At 39.4% G+C, this 18,242-nt stretch overlaps 1 protein-coding gene across 1 annotated transcript in view; it reads left to right on the forward strand.

Moving 5' to 3' along the window:
• Positions 1 to 18,242, forward strand: part of LOC128644541 (WD repeat-containing protein on Y chromosome-like) — a 385,306-nt gene that overhangs the window by 277,939 nt on the left and 89,125 nt on the right. The gene's annotated exons all lie outside the window — the stretch shown is intronic.

The following is an 18,242-nucleotide window of genomic DNA, read 5'->3' on the forward strand; positions in this document are numbered from 1 at the left end:
GTAAGATGTCTCCCATAGAAATAATGAGAGTTATGGAAACAATGGAGGACAAAGTACACAGGAAGAGCCCAGCCTATTTTATAACTTTAATATTAGGCCTAATACAAATGAAATAAGCTGTTTTCAGTGCACTGTACCTTATATTTGCTGTTATTTTTCTACACATAGGTTTATCTTTCAGAGTAATTAGTGTTTTGAGTATGTTGATAAAAGCTCACCACCTTTTAAGTTGCAAGAAAAGCAGTGAGATCTGTAGGGCGGAATGTACGTTGGGGTTTGAGAGACAATTTTAGACACTCCCATGAAATGTCCATGTTTAGCTCATTTTATGAAAAAACAATTATGCTTTGTATTTTGTACTTTTAAGTCTGAATTTCTAAGTTTTTGCACAACCAGGTACTTAAAATACAATTTATGCTGTGCCTATTTATTATGATTTATTCCTGTGTAATTTACATACAAATTTTAAATGTGAGAAAATACAATTTTTGCTGAACAATTTTGTTACGATTTTTGATTCACCAGATTTATACAGTGGGGCACTAAACCTTCCCCTTGTGTGCAAACACTGCTCAAAGTAAACTTTTAATGTGGGTGGGTTAGCGTGCGTATTAAAAGTTGACAGTTAATTGTTTGCACGGGAAACTCTATAGCACTTCAGCTATCGAAACTGCGTTAAATTCTCCACATAGACTTTAATGGAGCGCACTTCAGAAAAAAAAAATCGCTCACGTGCCAAACCGACACGGTTGTACCTACAGCGCTAAACCCAAAAGTTATAAATATTTTACTTTCCAATGTTCTTTACATAGAAGAAAATGTTATGTTTATTTCTTGTGTGTGTGTATTTATGTATGTGTATATATATATATATATGTGTGTGTGTTTGTGTGTGTGTGTGTGTATACGTGTATATATATACATATATAAACACATAAATACACATACGGTATATATACCTATATACACATATATAGATGCTCCCTTTCCATTCAAACACTGTGTCTTATACCACATACCGTTTAACCCTTATATAAAAAAATATATATATATTTATATTTTTCATCATATAGTGTGTGTATATATGAGTGTACCACTTTATTCTAATGTATTTATATTGTGCTTGTTGCACATTCTTTATTGACCCTTTCACTTTATGCTAGGGGGCGATTTATCATTATCTGAATCGACCCCAATGCAGCTGTTTCCACGCGAGCCTTCAGGCTTGCAGGAAACAGGAGTTAACTCATACTTAAAGGGACAGTAAACCCAAAATTTTTCTTTCATGATTCAGGTACAGAATACAATTTTAAACAACATTCCGATTTACTTCTATTGTCTAATTTGCTTCATTTTTTAGATATCCTTTTTTGAAGAAATAGCAATGTACATGGGTGAGCCAATCACACAAGGCATCTATGGGCAGCCACCAATCAGCAGCTACTGAGCATATCTAGATATGCTTTTCAGCAAATAATATAAAGAGATTGAAGCAAATTAGATAATAGAAGTAAATTAGAAAGTTGTTTAAAATTGCATGTTCGTTCTAAATCAGGAAAGAAAAAAATTGGGTTTCATGTGCTTTTAACTTATACGCCTCCTCTGAGGCTGCGGTCAGCAATCTGCCAGATCGTGTACGATCGGGTTGATTGACACCCCCTGCTAGCGGCAGATTGCCCGCAAATCTGCTTGGGGTGGCATTGCACAAGATGTTCACCAGAAGTGCTTGTGCTTTGTTAAATGCCAACAGCATCAACAATGTCTGGCGGACATGATACGCTACAGCGGATCATGTCTGCCAGACATTGATAAATCGGCCCCTAGGTCTTTACTCTCGCAAACCTATTCTGCACTAATTTTGTTAGGCCTAGATTTAGAGTTTGGCGGTAGCCGTGAAAACCAGCGTTAGAGGCTCCTAACGCTGGTTTTAGGCTAACGCCGGTATTTGGAGTCAGTCAGGAAAGGGTCTAACGCTCACTTTTCAGCCGCGACTTTTCCATACCGCAGATCCCCTTACGTCAATTGCGTATCCTATCTTTTCAATGGGATCTTTCTAACTCCGGTATTTAGAGTCGTGTCTGAAGTGAGCGTTAGAATTCTAACGACAAAACTCCAGCCGCAGAAAAAAGTCAGTAGTTAAGAGCTTTCTGGGCTAACGCCGGTTCATAAAGCTCTTAACTACTGTGCTCTAAAGTACACTAACACCCATAAACTACCTATGTACCCCTAAACCGAGGTCCCCCCACATCGCCGCCACTCGATTACATTTTTTTAACCCCTAATCTGCCGACCGCCACCTACGTTATACTTATGTACCCCTAATCTGCTGCCCCTAACACCGCCGACCCCTATATTATATTTATTAACCCCTAACCTGCCCCCCACAACGTCGCCGCCAGCTACCTACAATAATTAACCCCTAATCTGCCGACCGCCACCTACGTTATACTTATGTACCCCTAATCTGCTGCCCCAAACACCGCTGACCCCTATATTATATTTATTAACCCCTAATCTCCACCTGCCTACACTTATTAACCCCTAATCTGCCGAGTGGACCGCACCGCTATTATAATAAAGTTATTAACCCCTAATCCGCCTCACTAACCCTATAATAAATAGTATTAACCCCTAATCTGCCCTCCCTAACATCGCCGACACCTAACTTCAAACATTAACCCCTAATCTGCCGACTGGAGCTCACCGCTATTCTAATAAATGTATTAACCCCTAAAGCTAAGTCTAACCCTAACACTAACACCCCCCTAAGTTAAATATAATTTAAATCTAACGAAATTAATTAACTCTTATTAAATAAATTATTCCTATTTAAAGCTAAATACTTACCTGTAAAATAAATCCTAATATAGCTACAATATAAATTATAATTATATTATAGCTATTTTAGGATTTATATTTATTTTACAGGTAACTTTGTATTTATTTTAACCAGGTACAATAGCTATTAAATAGTTAAGAACTATTTGATAGCTAAAATAGTTAAAATAATTACAAAATTACCTGTAAAATAAATCTTAACCTAAGTTACAATTAAACCTAACACTACACTATCAATAAATTAATTAAATACAATACCTACAATTATCTACAATTAAACCTAACACTACACTATCAATAAATGAATTAAATACAATATCTACAAATAAATACAATTAAATAAACTAACTAAAGTATAAAAAATAAAAAAGAACTAAGTTACAAAAAATAAAAAAATATTTACAAACATTAGAAAAATATTACAACAATTTTAAACTAATTACACCTACTCTAAGCCCCCTAATAAAATAACAAAGCCCCCCAAAATAAAAAAATGCCCTACCCTATTCTAAATTACAAAAGTTCAAAGCTCTTTTACCTTACCAGCCCTGAACAGGGCCCTTTGCGGGGCATGCCCCAAGAAATTCAGCTCTTTTGCCTGTAAAAAAACACATACAATACCCCCCCCAACATTACAACCCACCACCCACATACCCCTAATCTAACCCAAACCCCCCTTAAATAAACCTAACACTAAGCTCCTGAAGTTCTTCCTACCTTATCTTCACCTCACCAGGTTTCACCGATCCATCCTGGCTCCAAAATCTTCATCCAAGCCCAAGCGGGGGCTAGACATCCATCATCCGACAGCTGAAGAAGTCCAGAAGAGGGTCAAAAATCTTCATCCTATCCGGGAAGAAGAGTAGATCCGGACCGGCAACCATCTTCTTCCAAGCGGCATCATCTATCTTCATCTGATGAGGACCGGCTCCATCGTGAAGACCTCCAGCGTGGACCCATCTTCTTCCGACCGCGTCCAACTGAAGAATGACGGTTCCTTTAAGGGACGTCATCCAAGATGGCGTCCCTCGAATTCCGATTGGCTGATAGGATCAGCCAATCGGATTGAACTTGATTCTGATTGGCTGATTCCATCAGCCAATCAGAATTTTCCTACCTTAATTCCGATTGGCTCATAGAATCCTATCAGCCAATCGGAATTCGAGGGACGCCATCTTGGATGACGTCCCTTAAAGGAACCGTCATTCTTCAGTTGGACGTCGTCGGAAGAAGATGGGTCCGCGCTGGAGGTCTTCACAATGGAGCCGGTCCTCATCGGATGAAGATAGAAGATGCCGCCAGGACGGATCGGTGATACCTGGTGAGGTGAAGATAAGGTAGGAAGATCTTCAGGGGCTTAGTGTTAGGTTTATTTAAGGGGGGTTTGGGTTAGATTAGGGGTATGTGGGTGGTGGGTTGTAATGTTGGGGGGGGGTATTGTATGTGTTTTTTTACAGGCAAAAGAGCTGAATTTCTTGGGGCATGCCCCGCAAAGGGCCCTGTTTAGGGCTGGTAAGGTAAAAGAGCTTTGAACTTTTGTAATTTAGAATAGGGTAGGGCATTTTTTTATTTTGGGGGGCTTTGTTATTTTATTAGGGGGCTTAGAGTAGGTGTAATTAGTTTAAAATTGTTGTAATATTTTTCTAATGTTTGTAAATATTTTTTTATTTTTTGTAACTTAGTTCTTTTTTATTTTTTGTACTTTAGTTAGTTTATTTAATTGTATTTATTTGTAGATATTGTATTTAATTCATTTATTGATAGTGTAGTGTTAGGTTTAATTGTAGATAATTGTAGGTATTGTATTTAATTAATTTATTGATAGTGTAGTGTTAGGTTTAATTGTAACTTAGGTTAGGATTTATTTTACAGGTAATTTTGTTTAATAGCTATTGTACCTGGTTAAAATAAATACAAAGTTACCTGTAAAATAAATATAAATCCTAAAATAGCTATAATATAATTATAATTTATACTTTAGCTATATTAGGATTTATTTTACAGGTAAGTATTTAGCTTTAAATAGGAATAATTTATTTAATAAGAGTTAATTAATTTCGTTAGATTTAAATAATATTTAATTTAGGGGGGTGTTAGTGTTAGGGTTAGACTTAGCTTTAGGGGTTAATACATTTATTAGAATAGCGGTGAGCTCCAGTCGGCAGATTAGGGGTTAATGTTTGAAGTTAGGTGTCGGCGATGTTAGGGAGGGCAGATTAGGGGTTAATACTATTTATTATAGGGTTAGTGAGGCGGATTAGGGGTTAATAATAATATGCAGGGGTCAGCGATAGCGGGGGCGGCAGATTAGGGGTTAATAAGTGTAAGGTTAGGGGTGTTTAGACTCGGGGTACATGTTAGAGTGTTAGGTGCAGACGTAGGAAGTGTTTCCCCATAGCAAACAATGGGGCTGCGTTAGGAGCTGAACGCGGCTTTTTTGCAGGTGCTAGGTTTTTTTTCAGCTCAAACAGCCCCATTGTTTTCTATGGGGGAATCGTGCACGAGCACGTTTTTGAAGTTTTTGGTATCGAGAGTTGAAGTTACGTTAAATATGCTCTACGCTCCTTTTTTGGAGCCTAACGCAGCCATTCTGTGGACTCTCAATACCAGAGTTATTTTAAAGGTGCTGCCAGAAAAAAGCCAGCGTTAGCTACTCGGGTCGTTACCGACAAAACTCTAAATCTAGCCGTTAGTTTGTTTAGTGCGTTTACTTTCAACTTATAATATACGCGCTAGTTAGCGCAGTCGCGATATTGGTTATGCCATGTGTAATCTAGTCCACTTTTTTTTTCCTGAATATTTTTGTGTTAATGGTTCAATTATTCATTTTTAACATTATAATTTTCATTGTGCACTTTATAACATATGCATCTCCTTCCCATACGAAAATGCAGTAAACGCCCCTTATCGAGACAGCCTGTTTTCAGGGTAAAAAGTGGCTTTAGCTAATTCCACCAGGGAAACAGAAGTAATGGTGAGCATTCTTAAGCAATCTCCCCATCCCAGAGACCTTTAGATCATCAGGCTGAGATGGAATTGTGTACACTGTGTCTTTCTCTCATACACAATTTACCATATGATCTTGAATTTAGGTTGTCTTGTACCAGGAGAAAGTTGGTACAAGTTAAAAGTTATATTAAAGTTTAAAGTTATATTAGTTATTTAAATAGTTTAAAAAAATAAGTGCAGAGTTTTAAGGTTCAGAAAGCAATGGGAGCCTCTATCTTGTAACCTAGGTTTCATTCTCTGCTGAGGCCAATCGGGGACAGTTCTAAATGGACCACTAGAGTGTGCAGACAATAACTGGGTGGAAAATAGCAGAGTTAAGTCTGCAGTCTACAATTCTATTTTTAACAAGAATTGAAAAAACTGCAAATTGTGTTACTAAATATAGAATAAGGAGACAAAAGTAGTTTTACTGTATATGATTAAAAAATATATATTACAATCAGTATTCAATGCCCCTTTAAGAATGCAAACTATTATCAAATCTGATACAAATTACTTTGAATGGCAAATTCTAAAATTTTGGAATCTACCCCATAGTTAAAAAAGTAGTGAAACCTATGGATTGCTGAAATACATTGCTTGTGTTTTCTCTTTGGCAAGTGCTGAAGGAGAAAATAGAATTGTTATAAAATCTGATATACTATGGAAAGAAAAATATGTGAAAAAAGCTTTCATTAGGAAGGTGGTATGAGAGTAAAAGATTAATCTATAGCTCTAGAATTCACTGTGATTTTAATTTAAACACTATCTTGGATAAAACAGACTATCATAGATGGCAGGGTGGAAGAAAAATGACTGGAACATTCAACAAATTTAGGGGCTGATTTATTAAATTGTAGATGGACATGGTACGATGTAGCGTATCATGTCCGCTGCACATCGATAAATGCCAACAGCATACGCTGTCAGCATTTATTATTGCACAAGCAGTTCTTGTTAACTGCTTGTGCAATGCCACCCCCTGCAGATTTGCGGCCAATTGCCTGCTAGCATATAGGATCGGGCACATTGATGTCCGCAGCCTCACAGCAGGCGGACAAGTTATGGAGCAGCGGTCTTTAGACCGCTGCTTCAGAACTGCTGTTTCTGGCAAGCCTGAAGGCTCGCACGGAAACAGGGGCATCAAGCTCCATTCGGAGCTTGATAATTCGCCAAATTGAGTAAATTGGTTTAGGTTTTGAGGCCTATTTATCAAGTCGTCAACCGCAAATACGCTGGAATTCCACAGCATAATGGTGGCTCGCCTGATTCGCCTTATTTATCAAAGCCTACAGACCGATAAAAGTTGAAATCTGTGACGTAACATACGATCCGCTGGTCTCAATCCGACACAGATTGATACTTACGTCATTACAGATGTTCCGAATACAAATTCGGCACTATCTGACTACTTTTGCAAGTTATCAAACTGCTAACAGGTACGCTCGCCACTATTTCGACCCAGCGTACCTGCTTTTCAATCCGCCACCCTGGAGGCCGTAGATGCCATAGGAATCAATGGGAGTCTGAAAGCAGCGAAAGCTTATGTTCGCTGCTGCCAGATATCCTATTGATTTCTATGGTAGAATAAAAGTAACGTTTACACCTAACACCCTAACATGTTCCCCGAGTCTAAACACCCCTAATCCGCCACCCAGACATCACCGCAACTGTAATACAATTATTAACCCATATTCCGCCGCTCTGGACATTGCCTCCACCTATATAATGTTATTAACCCCTATCCCGCCGCTCCCGGACCCCACCGCAACTAAATAAAGTTTTTAACCCCTATCCCGCCGCTCCCAGACCCCTCCACAACTGAATAAATGTATTAACCCCTAAACCGCTGGCCTCCCACATCACTACTACTTACTAAACCTATTAACCCCTAAACCACCAGCCCCCCACATCGCCATAAAATAAATTAACCTATTAACCCCTAAACCTAACAACCCGCTAACTTTACATTAAATATTAACTCATCCCTATCTTATAATAAATTTAAACTTACCTTTAGAATTAAATTAAACTATATTAAACTACTAATTAACCTACCCTAACCATTATACTAACATTACATTAAACTATATTAAACTAATAATTAACCTACCCTAACTATTATACTAAAAATACATTAAACTACCAATTAAATTAACTTTATTACATTTCTAAAAACCTAACCCTACTAAAGTTATTTAAATCTACAATAAAAAAAAGTTACAAAAATATAACAACTAAGTTCCAAAAAAAATAAACACTAAGTTACACAAAATAAAAAAGAAATTATGAAATATTTAAACTAATTACACCTAATAGCCCTATCAAAATAAAAAAGCCCCCCCCAAAGTAAAAAAAACCCCATAGCCTACAATAAACTACCAATGGCCCTTAAAAGCTATTTTACCTCTAAATAAAAATACAAACAACCCCCAACAGTAAAACCCACCACCCACACAACCAACCCCCCCAAATAAAAACCTATCTAAAAAACCTAAGCTCCCCATTGCCCTGAAAAGGGCATTTGTATGGGCATTGCCCTTTAAAGGGCATTTAGCTCTTTTTTCAGCCCAAACCCCTAATCTAAAATTAAAACCCACCCAATAAACCCTTAAAAAAAAACTAACACTAACCCCCGAAGATCCACTTACAGTTTTTGAAGACCCGACATCCATACTCAACGAAGCGGCAGAAGTCCTCAGTGAAGCCGGCAGAAGTCTTCATCCAAGCGGGCCGAAGTCTTTATCCAACCGGGCAGAAGTCTTCATCCAGATGGCATCTTCTATCTTCATCCATCCGGTGGGGAGCAGCTGCATCTTCAAGACATCTGGCACGGAGCATCCTTTTCTGACGACGTCTTCTAAACAATGAAGTTTCCCTTTAAATGACGTCATCCAAGATGGTGTCCCTTGAATTCAGATTGGCTGAATCAGCCAATAGGATTTTTTCAACCTTAATTCCGATTGGCTGATATAATTATACTTAAAAAACACACCTACTCTAAGTGTGTCAGACATATAATACAAAAAATGAGGGATATTTAGAGGGTGCTAGAAAAGAGCTTAAGATATCTTGAATTAAAGGGATACTTGAAGGAAAAAATAGTAATTTATCTATATATAATATATAACAGACCTATATGTGAGCAAATTGTTGTTGGAAAATGACACCTTTATCATTAAAATATTTATTCATCATAATGTACAAATCGATATAAGAGAATATATAAAGGATGTCTCCCAGAGATAATAAAAACAATCCTAAAAACGATTAACTGTGATTTAGCACTATTGTATACCCCCCAAAAAACTGATGTATTAAAAGTAAACAGCCTCACTATACAAACAAAACTTATGGAGTGTTATACACAGAATTATTTGGCTGAGTACATTAATAGTAAAGAGCGATATAATATACCACCAGAGAAAGGCTCTTTAAATTCCACTTGTAGATGTATGTAGGGATATATATACGATAATGCACAGTTCACATCCAAATTCAATGTTGTATAACTTAGGTGTATATGTGCAATTTAAAAAAAAAAGCCCCCTTATTGGACCATAGCAGAAACACCGTGTTTAACTTAAGAATTGCCCATACATTGAAGGTGTAGATAAAAAACGGAATATCTTGGTTATGTGTTTTACCCTGGAGCAGAGAAATACCGTCCCACAGGATTAGTTATACTTTTTCCCCTGCGTGAGCTGTAGTACACTCTCCGGTTCCTTACCACGGTACTTTTCTAAAGTGCGCCTGGCGTCTCACATCGATCAGCTCCTGTTATCAGATATAAGCAATTGAATCCACTTGCACTTAGTGCTAATAACACACAAGTAGGATTTTGGTGCAAAATAGCATAAAATAACCCAGGTTATTGAAAAGTCCTCCAAACAGAACACACTTAGGACAAGTGTAGTATTAACAGCTATTTTTTTCAATATTCACAGCCTTTTCTCATCAACGCATTTCACCCTATGATGGGCTTTATCAAGATAAATGTTGTCCTACACGAGAGGCATTCGCATATTATGGGGTTAGTAATGTTCAGAGTTCTACGTGAGGGGGGGATCCAGATTAGGTCCGACAGGTATGTGTGGTGTGGCAGCGAAGCTTTTTCTATAGCATTCCATTTGCTTGAAGATTGTATTGCTCCCCACTGTGAGACATGTGTTAGCATTGCCCTTTTATAGTAGCGAAAGATAGAGGGGGAGGCTATCCCTCCCCGATGTAGGGGGTTCTGCAAAATTTTGTGGGCCACTCTGGGGGATTTGTGTTGCCAAATATATTTTGTGAACTCACTTTGGAACTGGTGTACCAGGCATGCTGCAACTCTAATAGGAAGACACCTAAAGAGGCACGTAATTTTGGGCAAAAATTACATTTTGAGAGCTTTGAGTCTACCTATCCATGATATGTAAGTGTAATCCCATCTGTCTGTCAGCGTGCGCAGTTCAGATAGCAGGGGTAAGTAGTTATCTTATCATCTGTGGGATATTATTTGATATCTTAACCCCTAGGTGTGAGACACAGTTATCAACGCAATTGACTTTGTATTGGGTTTTCAATTGTTCAACTACTTCTTGGGGAAAGCCCCATGTAAAGATTTCAGTTTTGTCTAAGTTTCATTTATATAGGGACATATGGCCAAAGGATTCAAGAGTGTCTTTTAACTTGGGGAATGAGGATAGTGGGTCCAAAGAGAATATTGTAAGCGAATAATGCTATTTTGTGGTTTGTGCCATGTAGGGTAACCCTGTCTATCTTTTTATCCAATCTAATTTGTTCCGCAAGGGGTTCAATTGCTAGAGCGAATAGCAAAAGCAAGAGGGGGCATCCCTGCCTGGTGCCATTAGAAATTGGGAAGGGAAGCGAGTGAAATCCTAGGCCTTTAACCGTCACTGTGGGGGTAGAGTAAAGCACTTGAATAGCTGTCAGGGTTTGTTCTTGGAAACCAAAGGTCCTAAGGCATCCCATAGGTAACTCCATTGTATGCGATCAAAGGCTTTCTCTGCATCGAGTGAGATGACATAGAATGACCTATTCAATCTGGTGGATTCAGTAAAGATATTGAGTAGGTGAATGGTGTTATCAGGACCTTCTTGGTTGGGTATAAATATATTAAAGAGAAGAAAAGGGAAAATTACAAAATTCATATATATCCCCAAATTATTCTATATTCATATACATAGTCAAAAACAATTTTTGTCTATGTATTAGTGGGACATGATCCCATATTCCATATTGTATGGGGGGTGCTCACTATCCTGATAATATTTAGAAAAAAGGGAGGAGAAAGATGGATAGTCCAGAGCACTCAATTAGCAACTATATCATATGTACAAGCTGTGTATAGTTACAGTGAAGTTTGACTGGAACCGGTTAATAGTAAAACTTAACACTTAATAGTAGATAATTTAAAATATGAAAAACACTACTGGTGTGTGTATACAAAAACAATTAAAATGTCATGGAACAAAAGAAAGCAGGTATGCCCAGGTATTCACCATATAGTGTAATGTCAATAGATATGAGGGATTTGTCTGGTAAGGAAGCACCCAAAAATGCTTGCGGATTGCACAGGTAAACGCGACCTGATCTAAATCAATGAGGTGGGGGAGTAACATGGATATACTATTCGCTAATAATTTGGCATAGATTTTAACATCTAAGTTTATCAAAGAAATTGGCCTATAGCTAGAGCAGAGGTACGGGTCTTTTTGGGGTTTTGGGATAGTTATTATTGTGGCTTCTAAAAACTCCCTGGCAAACTTTCCTTCTTCTTTGGCCTGATTAAAAAACCTGAGGAGTAAGAGTGCTAATTCATTGACATAAGTATCCATCAGGCCCCGATGCCTTAAAGGCTTAAGTTTTTGATAACATTTTTAATGTCTTTGAGCGTAAAGGGGGCTGTAAGGGACTCTCGGTGTTCATCTGAGAGAGCTGGAAGCTTCAGATGTTCCAAGAACACACAAATGTCTGAAGTGGTGGCTAGAGAGTGACATGCCTCCTTTTCCAAATTATATAAGCTCAAATAGAATTTCTCAAAGCACGTGCCTATCTGTGAAGGTAGTTGATAAGTCTGGTTCCCAGATTGGATATGGTGAATTCTGGATATACTTGTCCTGTGTTTGCGTTTATTAGCCAAAAGAGTGTCTGCTTTGTTACTCTTGTAATAAAAGGGTTGTTTCATCTTAAGGAGGTTAGCTTGAGTGTGCTTTAGTTCTATCTGGCTAATGTGATTTCTGAGTGTCGTAATTTGTTTGGTAATGGAGAAATGTAGAAAGGCCACCAAATTAATCAACTTAGATATATGGTCATTGACCAGGCCCCTAGACGCATTAGAGGGGGTGACAGAGTTAAGGATTTATTATACAGAGAAGCTAGATGGATTTGGAAACTAGATACCATGTACCCTAAAGGGTTAAATCTGGAATTTGACTTGCTTCCTTTTATTTAATGTGTTGCTTTTTCATGCTTTTTCTATGTGTCTTCTTTTGAATAGAAATATTGGTTTATATTATATTCAACAGATTCTATGAAATTAACCAATGCATGTTATTTGTACATTTGTGTGGTAGAATAAGCAACTTGCTGCATTTTTTTTTAACTGGTGATCATTTCACTGCAGGAGTGTAGGGGTTAAATGTGAATATGGATGTATTGGAGGTCATGTGTGATCTCTTTGTGAGGAACCCCTCCCTATGATGCTGTGATTGGCCCCCTGTGTCTATAATTGTCTGATATATTAACTTGTTTGTTAGCTTGAAAACCTACATCCACCTTAAAGTGATTTAAAGGGACATTCCTATGAAGTGAGTGCTGGTCCTGTGACTTTTTCAGTAATTTGTTCGGTAATGGTGTCTGAGGGTGCATATCGGTTAGAAAGCTCTAAACTTCATAGTTCTATGTGGGAGCGGGAAAGGGGTAGGCCCGACAGCTTTTTTAGATAAGCTTGTCTCCTTATGATAAGACCTCTAAAGGTGGCCTTAGCAGCACCCCAAAGAGTATCATCTCGGACCTGATTATTGTCATTCATTTGGGAGTAGAAAATTATATATTCTCTAAGTTCTTCTTTAAAGAGGACGTCCAGAAGGACCTGGTGGGGGAAGCGCCAGGAGTACTTTGTGCTATTATTCTCCGTTGAGCGGAGGGCTTCCATGACAGTCATGATCTGACCATAGACATAGAGATATGTTGGAACTCTTAACTAGATCCAGGGTTTCCGTTGAGCAGAAAACGGGGTCCAGTCTAGTATACGTTTTATGTGGGTGGGAAAAGTGGGTGTAGTCCCTATCCCTGGGGTGAAGGGATCTCCAAATGTCATAATAGGTAAATTGAGTGATAACGACGGAATTTTGTCAAAAGTCTGTTTTATGCATCCAGTGGATTTTTTGTCGAGAGTTGGGTCCCAGATCATATTGAAGTCTCCCACTAGTATAACTCTGCCCACTTTAACCTGGTTAGCTGCAAGGAGAATTCGTTTGAGATACTTAGGTTGGTGAGAGTTGGGGAGATAAATGGACACTAAAGTGTAGCTGACATGGTCTAATTTGCAAACTAAAATTAGGAACCTAGCTTGGGGGTCTTTTATGACCTGGATTTGCTCGTAAGCTATTCTTTTTTGGATCAGAATTGCAGTACCTCTGGCTTTCTGTAAAAAGGGGGTGTACTCTAATGTATTATAGTCCTTTGATATTATGTGGTGGGGCCTGAAGAAAGACCACATTATGATTGTGGTGTTTGAGTGGTCTGGCCAGGAGGCTATGCTTGTGTGGGGAGTTTAAGCCCCTGACATTATGTGTCAAAATCCTAAGTGAGGACATAGGAGTCAGTAATGGAGTGTATGGGTCAGTAGGGGGGAGTTAGGTAAGTGGAAATGAGGGGGTAAAGGACCAGATATAAAAGGGGAGAGGATTTGGCGGAAATAGTCCACCTCAGTGGAGCCCTAGCTTGGGCTTCTGTTGGAAGGGGAGAGAACAGTAATGAAGAGCAAAAGTCAACCATGTTAACCCTGCTCCGCAGACATAGCTACATTTAACATATAAAAGGAACAATGTAAGAAGGATAACAAAAGATTAGTAGTGCAAAATTCAAACTCACACAAGGTAAGTTTCATAAAGTGCATATAAACCTGTGAACTAACATTAACTTTACAGATATATTTCCAAAAGTAGGTCTAATACTTAAAGTTGTATTGTCCCTACAAAGGGAGAGTCAGGAGTGATGACGTTCAAGTTAAACCCTAAGATGGGTTTATTTTAGACCTTTTTGCCCTTTGCTTCTTGATTGACCATTCAGGAGCCGAAGCTCTCAGTTTCGGATTGACAGCCTGTAGTGGAGGAGAAAGTACTGAGTGAAGACCCCAAGAAGCAAGGAGAGCCAGACCCTGAGAGAGAGTAGAGATTACATAAGTATGGTTATCTTTCATGACCACTAGGTTTGTGGGGTGCCCCCAGCAGTATTTAATATTAGCTTTCCTGAGGGCTGAAGTGACCTGTTGGTAAGTCTTGCGGCATTGTAAAGTGTGCACAGATAAGTCAGGTAAAAGCAGGATGTCGCTGAATTTCTCTGACAGTAGCGGTTTCTTGAAGGCAGCCTGCATCAACCTATCTTTATAGATGTAACTATGGAAGCAGACTATTAAGTCACGTTGTTTTTCCACGGGAACAGATCTAGATCTCAAGGCCCTATGGGCTCTTTCCATAGTGTCCACCAGTCCTTCTGGGGAGCCCACCAATTCCATATAGAGTTCTCTTAACTGATATATTTCCAAAAGTAGGTCTAATACTTAAAGTTGTATTGTCCCTACAAAGGGAGAGTCAGGAGTGATGACGTTCAAGTTAAACCCTAAGATGGGTTTATTTTAGACCTTTTTGCCCTTTGCTTCTTGATTGACCATTCAGGAGCCGAAGCTCTCAGTTTCGGATTGACAGCCTGTAGTGGAGGAGAAAGTACTGAGTGAAGACCCCAAGAAGCAAGGAGAGCCAGACCCTGAGAGAGAGTAGAGATTACATAAGTATGGTTATCTTTCATGACCACTAGGTTTGTGGGGTGCCCCCAGCAGTATTTAATATTAGCTTTCCTGAGGGCTGAAGTGACCTGTTGGTAAGTCTTGCGGCATTGTAAAGTGTGCACAGATAAGTCAGGTAAAAGCAGGATGTCGCTGAATTTCTCTGACAGTAGCGGTTTCTTGAAGGCAGCCTGCATCAACCTATCTTTATAGATGTAACTATGGAAGCAGACTATTAAGTCACGTTGTTTTTCCACGGGAACAGATCTAGATCTCAAGGCCCTATGGGCTCTTTCCATAGTGTCCACCAGTCCTTCTGGGGAGCCCACCAATTCCATATAGAGTTCTCTTAAGAAGGTTTGTAAGTCAGAAGTCACGACACTCTCTGGAATCCCTCTGAACCGTATGTTGTTTCTGCGGGATCTGTCTTCAATGTCAGCCATTTTAAACTCCAGTTGGGTTAGCTGTTCCGCAAGATTTTTAGTGTAAGATAGCAAGCTGGTCTCTGAAATTTTACTGCTTGAGGTCCGGTGCCCCTAATAAAAATCAGTTTATAGAAAACTCACTATCCCACATTCAGAGGGGTACCCCCTCTCGTCTAAGGGTCTAAGGGATATGACTCTAAGGAAGGGGAAAAGGAGAGGGGAAGTGACCAGCTCAGGCAAGCTGAGCCGGAAAGGAGACTCCCTTTTTTTATATATAACTTCACAGATATTCCTTGCGATAAAATAATATAGTGTACAGAATATATGACATTCAACTTGAATGACTACGTGTGTTGTGGATAACCTGTAGAAGCAAGGTGGAATTAAACAGTAGTATCACACTCCACTTTGAGCTAGAGGCTCAAAGACAAACAAGCTGGTGCAGCAACTGACAAAATGGGTCTAGTAAAGACAAGGCAGGGTGGGTGTAAAAGACAGCACGTGTAGTGGCTGCAGTTCCTGCTAAACTCAAGAGGTATTATATAGATGGTGTGGCTAAACCAGGCCAAAGTCAACTCTGAGGGTTAGGGAGCTCAGGTGTTAATCATATGTCCAACTCTGGTGTCGTCAGTGATAGTAGAACACAGCATGCTAGGGAGAAGGAATCCTGGTGTCCCTCTAAGCTGTGAGGTTGAAATGATAGTGATCAAGTAGGAGGGGAAAATATATTATAAATTAAGCTGATTCTTCTTGTGCCACGTTATGCAGGGTGACGAGGCCAATATACATAACTCCTCACTTAATATATAGGTGGATGGACAAGTCCTTAAGGTATAAGGTGACCGCTGGAAATCTTAGTTCAGTTAGAGCCCCTATATAGGAGGCTCTCAGTGTGACCCCAAGGGAAGGGTCAGAATGTGGCACAGTGTACCTAGGGTATATAGCAGGGGGCCTGTCCATGCATGCATGTGGCATAGGTAGTATGTGGGAGGTATGAGATGTGTTCTGCAGGGGTGTAAAATATAGGTCTCACCCAATGTTGTCCCAGCTGGCAGGTCTCCAGGGACCACTGCAGTGTAGGCGGCCACTTGTTTGGGGAAGCAGAAAGCTGTATGTCCGGTAGGCCGCAAAGCCAAGATGGCGGCCATTTGCGTCGCTCCGAGCTCCGTCTGTTCCGTTGGTCCCTCTGCAAGTGGTGTACTTTGAGGTCTTCAGGTTGATGTAGACTCCCAGTAGGCTGCCCTATGTTTTCGCCTCCGGTTTCTGTCTCCCAGCATCTTCAGGCTCCTGCGGCCCTCGATGGTAGATCTAAGAGGCCTCTGGGCCACGTGGCTGTGTCATCAAACTGGCCCCGGTCTTACCCCCACTCCGAGCCAAGATGTTGCCGGCAATGCTTTATCTGCTCCGGAGCGGAGCCCCGACCCTCCGGAGCAGTAGCGGTAGGTATAGGTGGGTGTGGGGAGGTGTCCGTCAATGCTCAGCTGCTATACAGGTAAGGTTCTCACTTCTGATGGAGGGCTGTCAGTGCAGGGGTTCATCTGCGGATTGCACAAAGTAGGGTAAAGGTTATCCCAGCGGAAGTGTGGATCTTGAATAAGCTGGTCCCCGGAGTGGAGCCCCGGCCCTCCGGAGGTTAGTAGGCCCAACTGACGCACCATCAGTCTCTTTGTATTGGAGTTCACTTCGGTCTGTACTAGAGCAAGAGATCTGTCCAGAAACGCCTCTCTAACAGGTCTAAACTTTTCTTAGTAGTCTCATAGGGAGTGGGTGCCCCAAAAGCTAACAGTTATGACCAGATTAATCCTCAATAGGGATAATTAGCAGGTTATTTTCAACAGAGCTCCTCTTAAACACGTCTGCTCTGAATGGCGGGTAGCTCCGCCCCCCTGAAAAAATATTTTTAATATTTCAATGAATAATTTTAATCAGATAGTGTATATATGTTGTGCTTGGTGCAACTTTTTTTACTCTGTACACTTTACGCTAGGGGGTAGATTTTACAAGCAGCAGATGCTGCTTTCTACACCAATCATTTCCTGCTTGCCGAAAATGTAAGTTAAAAAGCAGCAGTCGTAAGGGGGCTGCATTGCACAAGCATTTCACTAGAAATGCTTATGCAATGTTAAACATGATACGCTACAGCGAATCATGTCCGCCCAGCACTTGTTAAATTTACTGCTAGGTCTTTAGTTGTGCTAACCCAAGAAGCGTAAATTCTCATTTGGTTACTTTTAATTTTTCATATGCATACACTTGCTCATAAAGACATGGGATATAAACCCATAAGAACAGGATTGAGGATTTACTCTTTGTACATAATATAGGTGGTGGTCGCTGAATGATTTTGAAAGGAGGAGCCACACAGATTTCATGACAAGATGAGAGTTCAGGAAGTAGAAATTGTTGTATTGGATCAAGATCTTTAAAGGGACATGAAAGCATACAATGTTCCTTCTATTATCAAATGTACTTCATTTTCTTGTTGAAGGAGAAGCTATGAATTACTGGGCGCTAACTGAAAATATCGGGTTAACCAATGACAAAAGATATATATGTGCAGCCACCAATAGCAACTAGTTCCTTATAGTGCGTTTCTGCTCCTAAGCCTACATAGGTATTTGTTTCAACAAAGGAGACTAAGAAAACAAAGCAAATAAGAAAACAGATGTAAATTGGAATTTGTTTAACTTCTCCTCCCCATAGACTTTAATGGAGCTCGCAAACTGGAAAAAAACAACTAACACTTATCTCTTGTACGCTAACTCAACACCGCATTAGACCTACAGTGCTAATCCGAAGGTAGTTATGAATATTTTACATTCCAATGTTCTTCACATAGAAGAAAATGTTCTTTTTCTTTTTAAAAAACGGTATAAACATATATATATATATATATATATATATATATATATATATATATATATACACACACACAGTATATATATATATATATTCATATATATATATATATATATATTCAT

This window comes from Bombina bombina, unplaced genomic scaffold (assembly GCF_027579735.1).
Source record: "Bombina bombina isolate aBomBom1 unplaced genomic scaffold, aBomBom1.pri scaffold_398, whole genome shotgun sequence".
Classification (NCBI taxonomy): domain Eukaryota; kingdom Metazoa; phylum Chordata; class Amphibia; order Anura; family Bombinatoridae; genus Bombina; species Bombina bombina.